At 38.9% G+C, this 13584-nt stretch overlaps 1 protein-coding gene across 8 annotated transcripts in view; it reads right to left on the bottom strand.

The window, feature by feature from the left end:
• Window positions 1-13584, bottom strand: part of slc37a3 (solute carrier family 37 member 3) — a 63669-nt gene that overhangs the window by 43533 nt on the left and 6552 nt on the right. For all 8 annotated transcript variants that reach the window (XM_077501032.1, XM_077501031.1, XM_077501030.1 and 5 more), the window contains exon 3: window positions 3134-3191. The gene's annotated coding sequence lies outside the window, so the exon portion shown is untranslated. The remainder of the gene's footprint in view (window positions 1-3133; window positions 3192-13584) is intronic.

Raw genomic sequence — 13584 nt, 5'->3', positions numbered from 1 at the left:
TTGTTTTTGGCAGGGGGAAGCTGGCATGGACTTTTGTTTGGCGAAGGTCAAATATGTCCTGTAGCCTGGCTGGATTGTTTGCGTGCGTGCGTGTGCGAGTTGCTCTGTCGGTGACAGTTATAGTTCCTCATTATTCCAACCTCAACAGTGGTTTGACAGCCCCTTTGTACGCTTTGCTATAGCAGACAGCGGTTATCGACCGCCTATCTCCGTCGTTGCCATGCGCGGCCCCCCTCGCTCGGCACGCAAAAGTGTTAACATGCTAACATGTAAACACATGCGGCCCATGTGTTCACATGGCTCATTCATTTGTTTATGGAAATGACGTGCCGGTTTTTCCACACAGATGTTTTGCCAGGGAAATTTACAGCGGGGAACAAAAACAACGTGAATGTATGTCAGCGTAAGAGCGCGCACAGATCCATCGTATCCTATTTATGTATTTATCGTGTGTGCCATGTTACATCCTGTCGGATTATGTAGTCTGTTTTGTCATAGCAAGTGTCTTTTTAAGTTGTTTTTCTATAAAAGTATGTTTCTATCTGTTTCCGTTTTGCAGCAATTAGCATTAGAAGAGAGCTAAGTTTCATCAGTTTTCACAAATCTATTTAAAATTCTAAGTAATTTAGCTTTTTTTCTAGATGGCTCTGGTTGATCTTTGCTCTGCTGCCACCTGCTGGCCTTTTGTGTAATAACTACCATTTCTGCAACCGTTCTTTGCAGTTGAGAGGCTGCATCAAAGCCTTCTGTATGCTCTAGCATAAAAACAACAACAAAAAAACGTATAAATACGTCTTTGGGAAACGTAAAACACTTTCTTTTTTTTTTTACGGATTTACACGTTAGGACCAACTACTGGACAACTTCATACGTGTAGCATTTTAGCATTGCTAATATCCTTTTATGTCTTTTTTTTTGTGTGGTTTTTTTTGCTTGCTTGATCACTATTTTATTTAACTGTAGTTTTATTTCCTGGATAGTGAGGTGATGAACAAAATCAATGTTTGTTTTTTTTCCCTTGATAACATTTCATAATATTTAATTTATTATCATTATAATTTTTAGCCCTATAAATGCCAGGTTAATTATTTGAATTATTTAAAGGTGACGGGCTCAGGCACTGGCCAATCACTGCTCACCAGTTTGTTGGTTTTGGTCACGTGACGTTCACAAACTGTGATGTCATTCTCAGGTGATAGAAAGTGGCAAAATGGCCGCCCCCTGAAATGGATAAAAACGGGCGGATTTGGCCGCTTATTTTATATTCCACAAATGCAATATAAATTGATTGATTGATTGATTTTTGAAATTTTTTACTTCACTTTCCTTTTAAAATTTCTTCTTACAAAAAAATAATTTTATAGGGTTAAAAAGCAAGTAAATTTGTAAGATTTGGTAGTTCTGAGCAAATTGTGAATTATGAAAAAAAAAATTTAAAAAAAGATATTGGCATAATAATTAACAGCTATGCTTCTTATGTGTACATTTTAGGCCATGAAAGTGTCCAGTGTGCAAAACACTAAAAAAAAAATGTAAATAAAAAGAAGAGAAAAATGCCCACTGAAGGTTAAATAAACAAACATGTTTGTCATCACAGACCGAAGGTCAAAGGGTCACATGGTGGCGAACGCGTACTGACGACAGCGGTGAGAGTATTCAAATATCCCGTAGTTCTGTTTGCGCTTAAACGTCGCTTGGCCCCTCGGAAGAGTTGAGAGGTTGCGGGGCCCGGCCGGCGGGGTCAGAGGTCAAACTTGATCACATTACAGACGTCTGAACCCGCTGACACGTCTGCGTTTGATGAAAGGCCCATCGCTGACTCAACGGCGAGAGCTTATTTATTTGTCAGTGTCTGGCGCTTTCAAATGAGAACAAAGGGCGAGGAGGACATGAGAGGGGCTCGGCTGCGCTCGTGAGTCATTGCAGGAATTGTGGAAAGCGTCTCGTCTACTTCTTGATACATTTTATGACGCATTATTTCCACTAGGGAAGTCGGTAGACGACCACAAGGGGACATCTGGATTTTTCATCTGAATACATAAATGACATTTTGTGGCCCTCCATTAGTTTCCTTTTCACTTTCATCTGCGCTCTTGAGATATTCCTCTCATTCCTGCAGATCATGCCATTGTGTCCTCAAACTGGTTGTCATGTCCAAACCGCCCCTGAACTTTGCGCCAGGCCCTGACTCCCATTCCCCTTAACCCATTTGCTCCCAAAAACGTATAAACACGTTCTATTTTAAATGTTTTAACTCTTTTACTGCCACACGTTATCAAAAAGTTATCATTCAGGTCATCCTTGAAAACATTCTATTTCATCAGATTTCATCATGTTTCATTGTAATTTGGCAGGCCATTGAAGAGATACAATGCTGCCATCTGGTGGCCATATTTAGTGAATGTTTTTGAATCTACAACCAATTGACCAGTCAGCGCTGCACTTAGATGTGACACTGCCCATTGATTAAAACAAAACAAAACAAAAACAAAAACAAAAAACGTAGTTGACGCCATTTAAGGTTAATGGCAGCATACATCGTGATTTTATTAATCGTGATTAAACGTTTTTGGCGGTCAAAGAGTTAAGTGGCCCAAAAACATACTTATATGTGTATTTTATTTGTATTTTTTGTATGCTAGAGCATACAGAAGGCTTTGATGCAGCCTCTCAACTGCAAAGAACGGTTGAAGTAATGGTAGTTATTACACAAACGGCCTGAAGGTGGCAGCAGAGCAAAGGAGATCAACCATGGCCATGTTGAAAAGAAGATCAATTACTCACAATTCTAAATAGATTTGACTATAATGATGAAACTTAGCTATATTCTAATGCTAATTGCTGCAAAATGGAAACAGATATAAATATACTTTTTTTTTCCTGATGAAAGATGAGACTTTAATCTTTCTTTTGGTACGTTCCATGTTTTCATAGCAATGGAACACAATATTCTGTGGGACTAGCAAAATCAGTCACAATCCAGTAAAACAGTGAAGGGGATTGCTTCTTTGAAAATGGTTGGGAGTGAATGAGTTAAAAGAGGCACACCGCCGACACATTCATGGATGCTTGTGTCGTATTAAGTTGAGACTTAAGTGTACAAGGTGGTTGACAGAGAGTCATGCTCACTCACCCATTCAAGGAATTTTGAAGAATTCTGCTTGGTATCTGATGACATCATGTCCTCAAGCCTGCAGACAAAAAAAAAAAAAAAAAGACCTTTAGAATTCCTAAAATACAGAGCACATTTCTTAGTAGTAATCAATATGAAGGACACAGAAACACTTGGATGAACTTGACTGTACTGGTATGACTTTGGCTAAACTAGAAAAAAACATTTTCTTTCAAAAAAAAAAAAATGCTTCTACAAGTGCAAAAGCAAATTTCACGCTTTTGCAAAACCTTGACACTTGAGTAATAACTACACAATGAAGGAGGGGGCCACAATTTTTCATCAGTGCTACGGGGGGGGGGCACATAGGACGACACACTTCCTAACCAGATGTATGATAAAACAAATGTACGTACATCACATTTCCATCAAATGTTACAACACCAAAGATTTGTTTGTAAAACTTGAACGCAACCGGTGTCGCTCGGTGTCGGGAGCTGGCTGATTGCCGTGTGTTTTTTTGTCCCAGACACGTTACGCCTGGTCGGCCGCTCGCGGTTCCGCCTCGTCCCAGCCCCCAAGCGGCGGGAGTCATGACGCGGCGTGGCCGGAGGACGGCCTGGAGGCTCAGACAGGGCGGTGTCGTCCTCCAGCCCACGCAGACTGAGCGGAGGACGGGGGAGCTCACGTGAGGGAGGTCTGTTAAATGCCGGCAAGCAGGAAAAGGAGGGCAGTAGCGAGGAGGAAAAGGGAGCAGCGAGGCAGGAAACACGCAACGAGCACACATTATGCTCTTGACATTTCCACTCATCGGCTGCTCGGCACACTTCCAAGCCTGTGAACAATTATGGGCTTTTTGTGTTTATTGTGAGGTTTTGTCGTGGGATCACATAATCGAAGATAAAACACCTTTGCGAACAAAAAGTGCCATTGCCACAAGATGCTTTAAGTAGGGATGTAACGATATCCAAACATCACAATACGATATTATCACGATATTGTGGGGGGGTTGGCGATTTAAAAAAGATCACAATATTGTACAAAAAAAAAAGAGATAATACTAAAAAAAGCACAATATTGTGCTTTTGTACATAACAGCTATGCATATAAACCACCTACAATCTCTAATAACAATATTGAGGCACTAACTTGCTAATGCAAGCACACATTGATCGCTTCACAAGCAAATAATGTTCCCCTTCATCTGACAATTAGCATAGATTTTAAACATAGAAGGCCAAAACATCCCGAATGAAAATTAAATTGCACTAATAAAATAGCCACTAAAGGGTGCAAAACTGCACAAGTGGAAATCAACCTGACTTTCTTAACAGATGTGTTCCTTTTAAATAATGTGAAAATGACGACGACGATATTGTGGCAGTTTTAATATCACGATATCCCGATATTGCCCTTATCTTTACATCCCTAGCTTTAAGAAGTGTTTTGAGAGCCGTCCATAGGAAATGATGACCCGAGCACTTGAAACCGTCCTGAATAAATTTAAAGCGCCCCAGCGTTTGTGAAAGTCATTTTTGAATTTTAAACAAATTTCAAAACAAGAAACATTTGATCAGTTGAAACAAAAAAAAAAGGTCTCTTTTAAAATGGATGACATTACACATGAAAGTGCGTCAACCAATTTGTGAGGCACCCCGTGTAATATTGTATTCGAAGTGTTAACCTAAGTGCTTACTTACTTTCACAAATAAAAAAATAAATAAAAATTTGTAAAAATACAACTGTATATATTCAACATTTGTCAATTAAATTGCTAAATGTCAAATACATTTTATAAATGTATTTCTCTATACATTCAACAAAAAAATATTAAGTTAAAATCAATCTATGGTATTTTCTAATGGCATTAAAGGCCAAAATGACAGCAAAATGAATGCTGCAAACCAAAATGTCTGACTTCCTGTGTGAGAGGTTCTTGGAACTTTTGGTGGGTCTGCACTTGATAGAAACAGAAGCAGTTTTTTTTTTGTTTGCTTGTTTGTTTGTTTGTTTTTTTGTTTTTGAAGTACCCCTGGAAAAGACAGGAAATGGCAAAAAGACCTCTTCAAAACAAAATGACAGACTTCCAAGGTGTTTTTGCACATGGTCTCTTGTGCCTTTTTGGTGGGTCTACGCATGATTGAGGTGGCTACATTACATGTTGCTAAGTGCAACCAGTGGGGAGTAAATTTTCTTTGAAGGATCTAGATAATGGACATATGACCCTTGAAGTTTAGCTTCAAAATAAAAGGGATGACTTCCTCTGTCTTTGAGACTTTTTTTTTTGTGGGTCAATCCAGGACGTATTTTCTTCAAGCAATGTTTACAGCATGAAAATTACAATGGTGGAAAGGTAAGCAGAGGTTTGATAGAGGTTTTGGAAAGTCGTTTTGAGATTTTTTTTTTATTTTTTATTTTTAAAGGCCACAAAAAACATATCAGTCCAGTCAGCATGAATCAGCACCAATCTTTTATGTTCATAGTTTTTGTTAATTTTTTTCTGCTCAGATTTTCTTAAAACTGTCCCAAAAGTAAATTTATCCAAACCAAACTGGAGCCAAACAAGGAAACAACTCAGATGAGCAAACACTCTTACAGAGCCGAAAGCTCAAAACCAACTAAGGAGGCACAAAATGTTCATTTTGCTCGCAAAGCGCCATTTGCCAAGTTCCACATGGCTGTTCTGTGTCAGGATCGGCATGCGCGTCCTGGCTGGATCAAATGTAAAGTTTCTGCACAGCAGCTCGCGCCTGTTTTCTCTCCTCGTGTTTTTTGGTGGGCCTCCAACTCAAGCACAGGTTCCGTTCTCACTCGCTTGCCTCCGCATCACTTTGCTGTTTGATTTCACCAGGTCGGAACGTGGCCGCAAAGATCCAAACCAACGGAGGGCAAAAGTTGAAAATCAAAAATGGGCAAACATGCTCTTCCCCCCCCCTATTTGACAAGACAAATAGATGATGTCATGTCTTAATAAAGCAGATGAGCTGGTCCTGTGTGTTTCTGGCATGACTTCACTCACTTTGAAGGGCTCCCAGAAGCAACATGGGGAGGCAAGAAGTGGATTTCTTTGGCCTGGTGTGACCCAAAGCTCGTGTTTTTGATGATGAAAAGACTATGAAAGTACACACACTGAGTCTGTTCAACTTCGCTTTGCATTTTATTCGACACCCTTGGCGGCTTGGCTTGATGTATGGCCTTCCCACTATTTACATTTGCAATAAAAGGAGCGAAATGTATGTGGGAGTTTAATCATTTCTTTGAATGGCTGTGCCAAAACATATACCTGACATTATTTTTACAGCAGCTCATTAGATTTCAGTAACAGTTCATATTTTAAGACGTTTGGGAAAGATTTGGCTAATGTGGCAATATACTGCGGTTACAAATATACAGTGAAGCTGCCATAAGGGCTCATTTGTAGTGCATGTTAATGCAAACAAATTTAAGTACAGTAATTAAATGAAAAGTGATTCACGCTAATAAGTGAAAGTGGTAATGGGAGCTGATTTTTCTTGGAAAGACTCCTGGAAATGGCTGAATTAATCTCGTGTTTCGGTTTTGGGGGGTTGGGTTTTGGTTTAGTTTGGGGCGTTTATGTTGTCTCTTGTCCGGTTTTGTCTCCCCTAGTCTCGTCATAGTTAAACTCGTCCACCTGTGTGTGTCTCCCCTCCCCATTTGTGTTGCTAATTAGTGCCCTCTGCCTGCTGTGTTTCCCAGGTGTGTCTTGTTAGTGTCTTGTTAGTGTTGTATTTAGTCAGTGGGTTTTGTTTACGCGTCGAGGTAGCACTGTCTTGTCTTGTCTTGTCTTGTCCAGTTGAGGTGTGCTAAGCTGTGTTCGTAGTGTCAACGTCTGGTCAAGTTTCTCTACGTCTGGTCAAGTGTCACCACGTCTGTGGGTCTACTCAAATTTCATAATTCAAAGTAAAACTGACATCAAGTAGTAGTAGTAGTAGTTGATGTAGTTTGTTTTTTGTTTTTTTTCATAGTCTAGAATATCTTTTTTCAAATTTGTTGATATAGTAGTAACCAGTGTTGCCGGTAACGCGTTCCTCAAAAAAATTTGCTTTTCAAAGTAACTAGTAGTGTAACGCATTACTTTATTCTACAAAGTAGTCTGATGAAAGTTACTGTTCCACATTTTCATGAAGAAGGCAAAATATCTCACTGTTGTAACAGTCACAACAAACTGCCGCTGACTACGAAGATGAGGCGGAAGTCTTTGATGACCACACTGAATTCAGCCATGGTCTGGTTGTGAATGGTTTGCACATTCAAAACAAAAGTGATGATACTTTTACTACTAGTTTTATTAACCAACAGGCACACAACGCAACAAAAAAAGTGTACATTATGGACCATAAAAGTGCTAAACAATAATTTATTTCCATCCTCAACTGGTCCGTGAAGCATTATGGGATGAGGTCGTCTCCGCCCCCTCGCCAGGGGGAGTGACGTCAGAAAAGTCATGTTTTCAGCATGCACGAGTCGACTCAAGTGTACACACTGGAATAGCGGAACAAACAATAGAGGAATTAAGGGGATTTTCATTTTCAACCTGGATTTTTTTTTTTTTTTTTAAGAAGTCAAGAGAGACTCCCTATTTTGTTTTTCATAAAAAAAATAATATTTTCATGTTAAAAATGCACTTTCAATAAAGTATTTGGAACTCCGTTTCTACCGCATTATTTTTATGCTGAGATGGTGTTATCGGCAGCTGCTGAAAGTAACTAAAAAAGTAACTTTTAATCTAGCTTAGTTACTTTTCAAATCAAGTAATCAGTAACGCAATTTAGTTACTTTTAAAACCAGGTAATCAGTAAAGTAACTAAGTTACTTTTTCAAGGAAACTGTGGCAACACTGGTAGTCGTGTAAGCACATGGACGTGGTTTTCCTGTGCCGTTTGACCTTCACCCGTTCCTCATTTTCAGACACATCTTTGGCATATTCAGCAAGCTCGACGCTTCACTGACTGCAGTCACAACACACGTTCAATATCTCAAATTGAGATTAAATCAATTCCGCAGATTGCTAGCGTGTCAAACACTCCAGATTGTCATGCTTCGAATAGATACAAGCAGCGGAGGGACGAGGCATCGCACATCATCCCGGGATCTTATTGAATGTTATCCTGAGTCAGCCCAAGCATTTATTATTGCAAGGTGATTTTTTTTCCCAGTGTGGGGGGGAAAAAAAAGTCTGTCTGGAATTACATGTACCACCTGTTGCTGATCCGGAGGCACGAATGGATGAGTGGAAGTCGCGTGTGCTGCCTGTTGCTTCATAAAGCAACATGGCCGCCCACATTGCCCCAGGCACTCCAATACAGACATGTCTCATCAAGACAGAGGGAAGGGAGGGAGTGTGCGGAGGTAGAAAATAGCTTTGAAAATCATTATTACCAACCATTAGGGTTAGTAAGTACATATTCAGCAGTGAAATAGCTGCAATAGTTGGATTTGTACAGGATGTGCGCAAGATGTTGCCTGATTACCTACAAATTGATGATGGAAAAATACAAATACTGCTATTGTACTAACGGAATCAATGCCATCATTTTGGCACAATATGAATACTTTTTTTGTTTTTGTTTTTTTTAAACTTTGTTTTTTGTTTTTTTCCCAAAAGCACTCCAAGTACTCAACTGAGCAGCACTGCAGGCTATGCATTTGTGACTTGGGCCATTGTGCAAGTGCGCACAAGAAACCTTTGGCTCGAGGTTTGTATACTTATTTTTTTCAGAAGCATTAAATGACTAAATTAAAAGGATGCTATATTATTACATTTTTTATTATGTGTGTATATATATATATATATATATATATATATATATATATATATATATATATATATGTCAAAGCATTAATTAATTAATTAATCACAAAAAATTATTGCATTAATCACTGTATTACCACAGATTAATCACACTATTAATTTTGACCGCAGATTATCCTTTTTAGCCGACAGCGGACGGTTACGTTAAAGGTAGCTGTTGGAGTTTGAGCAATAAACATAATTGCATGCATTAAAGTAAAGCATTTAATAAATGTTTACATATGTCAGAGGTAATTTTTTTCCCATTTTAAATTATGCAAATAATTGGAAAAGCAGGATGAGCGTGTGCAGGGGATATAAATTTTTGAAGACGTCTTCATAACATTAAATGTCGAAAAAATTAACACATAACAGGTGCGCTTCAAATTTAGCGGGCAAAATATGTTTGGGGGGGGGGGGGGGGAGCCTTTTTAAATGAAACACTTGTGGATCATCTCCGCTGTTTTTAAGTGTAAGCGAGGCCTCATTTAGGTTATTAACATGATCATCACAGGTTCTCAGTTTCTTTTTTTAGTATTCTTTGAACATCCTGAGGCCTGGCCTCTTCTTGACTACAAACCGCACTTTGTTTTCACTGGGCTAAAAATATATGTAAAAAAGAAAAACACACACAGAAGAGGAAATTTCATTGATACCTATGTCTGGGGGACTTTTTAACTCATTCACTCCCCCCCATTTTCACTGAAGCAACCCCTTTACTGGATTTTGACTGCTTTTGCAAGGCCCACAGAGTATTTGTGTTCTATTGCTATAAAACATGGACTCTACCAAAAGAAAAATTAGCATCTCTTCTTTCATCAGGAAAAAAAAAAAAAGTACATTTCTATCTGTTTCCGTTTTGCAGCAATTGGCATTAGGATATAGCTAAGTTTCATCACAATTTTGTTTAAAACAGTGGGGAAAAGAGTTTTTTTGCAACATGGCTCTGTTTGATCTCTTATACTCTGCTGCCACCTGCTGGCTTTTTTTTGTAATAACTACCATTGCTTCAAGCATTTTCTTCAGTTTAGAGGCTGCATCAAAGCCTACTGTATGCTCTAGCATTAAAAAAAAACACACATAAAAAACGTATAAATACGTCTTTGGGAGCAAATGAGTTCATGGCTTTGTGTCAAAATAAACAAGCACGCTGTCATGACTACTAAAGTCAGCCAGTTGGAGTCAAAAGTGCTTATAGTCGCCAGGCCTCCATATGTCACAAGGAACTGGTGGCTGAGGTCACTGTATACATGACATCCCCGTTTTGTGTACATACATGCCGCCGGTGGGTGTGAGTAAATGAGAAGATTAGAGGGCGAGTTCAATGACATGCTGTTCGCGTGCGTGAGTATGTGTGAATTCTTTGCTCTTCACCACTTAAGGCCGTCACAACAAATGGCGTCTCACACAAATGCATACATGAGGTCTTTTGTTGAGCTGTGGCGTGCGAGCAGGCTTATGTACGCTTAAACACTGCTGACAGACTTGGCGCGCACTCACGCACACACACACACAGTTCACGCAAAGTCCACAAATGTGCAGCGACCAAATTGACACTCGCACTTGTCGATTGTGCAGCCAGCACCTGCTGTGCAAAGTGAACGTCAACAAAACGAGGAAATTCGACACATTTTTTGTTTTCCGTCACTGTGCTTGAGGTTATAATTAGGGTGGGGAAATATTATTTGGCAGTACAACACACAAGGGAGATCAAATGCAACTTGTACCGAGCACTGATTTGAATCGACATACAACAATATATGTCATACCAAAAATTTGTTTTGCAATATTGGCCCATTCCAATTATATATACAGCACAACTGCATTTTTATTTTAAAAAAAAATGCATAATGAATAAATCATTTAATAAAAACTTAAGTAACTATCAGTTAAAAAAAAAAATATATATATATATAAATATAATAATAATAATAATAATAATAATAATAATAATAAAAATATAATATAATATAATATTAATATATATTACTGCGATTGGCTGGCAACCAGTCCAGGGTGTCCCCCGCCTACTGCCCAGAGCCAGCTGAGATAGGCGCCAGCAGCCCCCGCGACCCTTGTGAGGAATAAGCGGTCAAGAAAATGGATGGATGGATGGATGGATGGAAATGTTGATTGTTGGCTTTTCTAATTGCCTGCCATCGCATTAAGTACACGCACACCATCATCATCTAATGTCATTGTTGTTGTGGCGTACCACAGGGCTCCTTTCTAGGGGGATTGTCTTTGTAACAATAGTGTCTCTCACTGCATATGATGTGCTTTTTATGATTTTTTTTTATGTTATCAAAACAGAAAGTGAAGGTGAGGAATCTTGTGTGAATGATGAAGTGGTCTTGCTGTGGAAATGAAACTGCTCAGACTGCCAAGGTTTCTTTTTTTCCAAGGGTGTGCGCTGTCAGCTGACAAAAAAAAAAAAAAAAAGAGAGAGATAAATCATGAAGACAAAATTTCACCACACCCTTGCCCACGTAGGAAAATACTTTTAAATTACACTCACCATGCAGGACTTTCATGTCTGTCACGTTATTCCGGTCACTTAAGTTTAAGTTATTTATTTATTTGTTTTTTTATGTACTTCCCCTCCTTAACCATCTTTCTCTACCTGTCTTCATCTTGGAAATTCCCTTCAAAACGATCAGATGATAATTTCACGTGTTGACTGATGACGGTGTCCCGTTTTTTTTGTGTTTTTTTTTTTTCAAGAAGTGCGCCTGTGACATGTCACTCGTGTCGTTTGTCATCGGAATGTGGCAGTTTGTCTGTCGCCTGCCTACAGGGTGTTGTTTGTGTGTGACAAATGTCGCCATCATCGCATTGTGCAAATTCAAGTTCAGCCTCATCTCAATCGATTGCCAGATATGGATCCTTACAATTACAGATAAGTGATACATCGGAATTCAGTCATTAATATTAATTACAAATTTAGGGGGGTACGTCTGTGAAACTTTCTGGCCCTGAAAAACATACAGAGAGACTTTATGGAGTCAATTAACTCATTTGCTCCCAATAACGTGTAAATACGTTTTTGTTTGTGATGTTCTAAGTGTCCCAAAGACGTATTTATACGTTTTTTTGTTTTTTTTTATGCTAGAGCATACAGAAGGCTTTGATGCAGCCTCTCAACTGCAAAGAACGGTTGCAGAAATGGTAGTTATTACACAAACGGCCAGCAGGTGGCAGCAGAGCAAAGTAGATCAACCAGGGCCATCTAGAAAAAAAGCTCAATTACTTACAATTTTAAATAGATTTGTGAAAACTGATTAAACTTAGCTCTCTTCTAACACTAATTGCTGCAAAACGGAAACAGATAGAAACATACTTTTTTTTCTGATGAAAGAAGAGACTTTAATCTTTCTTTTGATAGGTTCCATTCTTTTATAGCAATTGAACACAATATTCTGTGGGCCTTGCAAAATCAGTCAAAATCCAGTAAAACAGCCGGGAGCGAACGGGACTGCTTCTGTGAATATGGCTGGGAGTGAATGAGTTAATTAACCATATGGGTTTTTCTTTCATTAAAAACTATCTATGTATCTATTTATCTCACCATCCATGTACATGCATGTAATTAAAGGCTCACTTTACATCATCACAACCCCCTCTACATGTTACACACACACGCAGCTGGAGAGCCCTTTACTTAGTTGATCTGGACTTTTTTTTTTTTTTTTTTTTAATGGGCCTGACATCGCTGCATGCTGTGGTCTGAGGTCTCTCGGCATCTATTTTCCCTCAGAAACTTGGGGAGTACAGAGCGGGCTAAAAATGTCTCTGACTTCAACCGCCATTGGCTGAAAATAGCCTCCAGAAGGGTATTATTATCATTAATGAGTCAGGAGCAGTTAAGATTAGAGCCTTTTTTTTTTTTTTGCTCGACTTGATGCTGATTTATACTCGCTGGTTCACATTTTGCTGAGTTAGGAATTAGTCGGCCACATGTTTTTTTTTTTTGCATGTATGCGAGACAAGAATATGAAAATCAGACATAATACGTCACAAAATGTGCCAGCCACAATATGCGTTTACTGTTGTGTGGACATGTTAATGCTGTTTTGTCCGTGAGCACACATATATAAAAAAAAAAAAAAAAAAAAAAAAAAAAAAAAAATCATATGGTGGAAATGAACACTCCCACACACTTTTTGTGCATCATGTGAGTCTATGATGAAAAGCCAGACTTGGAAAAGTTTTGGTTGGAAATGTACTCAGCTGCAGTGTCACTGCACCTGCTTCTGCCCATCCGCTTTTTTTTTTTTTTTTTTTGTTAGGGGAAACAGTTACGCTGCTGCAGAATGGCTGGTTGGACCAGTTTGATTGTTGGTGGCAAAAAATCAGTTCCGAAGATGTGTTTTGCTTGTTGTGTACGTAGATCAGGTTTTGTTTAGGTAGATAACGTTTTGTGTACGTAGATCACGTTTTTTTGTGTGTTTACGGGGTTTTGGCATGATTCTAACTCCATACGGATGCCCCTTTTGTTGACGCGTGACGGATGGACGAAATGCCCAACTGTGTCCGCTGCTCCTAAAATAGAAGTCTTTAACTCATTTGCTCCCAATAACGTGTAAATACGTTTTTTTATGTTCTAAGTGTCCCAAAGACGTATTTATATGTTTTTTTGTTGTTGTTTTTTTTATGCTAG

This window comes from Festucalex cinctus, chromosome 16 (genome assembly GCF_051991245.1).
Source record: "Festucalex cinctus isolate MCC-2025b chromosome 16, RoL_Fcin_1.0, whole genome shotgun sequence".
In the NCBI taxonomy this organism is placed as follows: Eukaryota; Metazoa; Chordata; class Actinopteri; order Syngnathiformes; family Syngnathidae; genus Festucalex; species Festucalex cinctus.
This window is presented reverse-complemented; position numbering and strand designations above follow the sequence as displayed.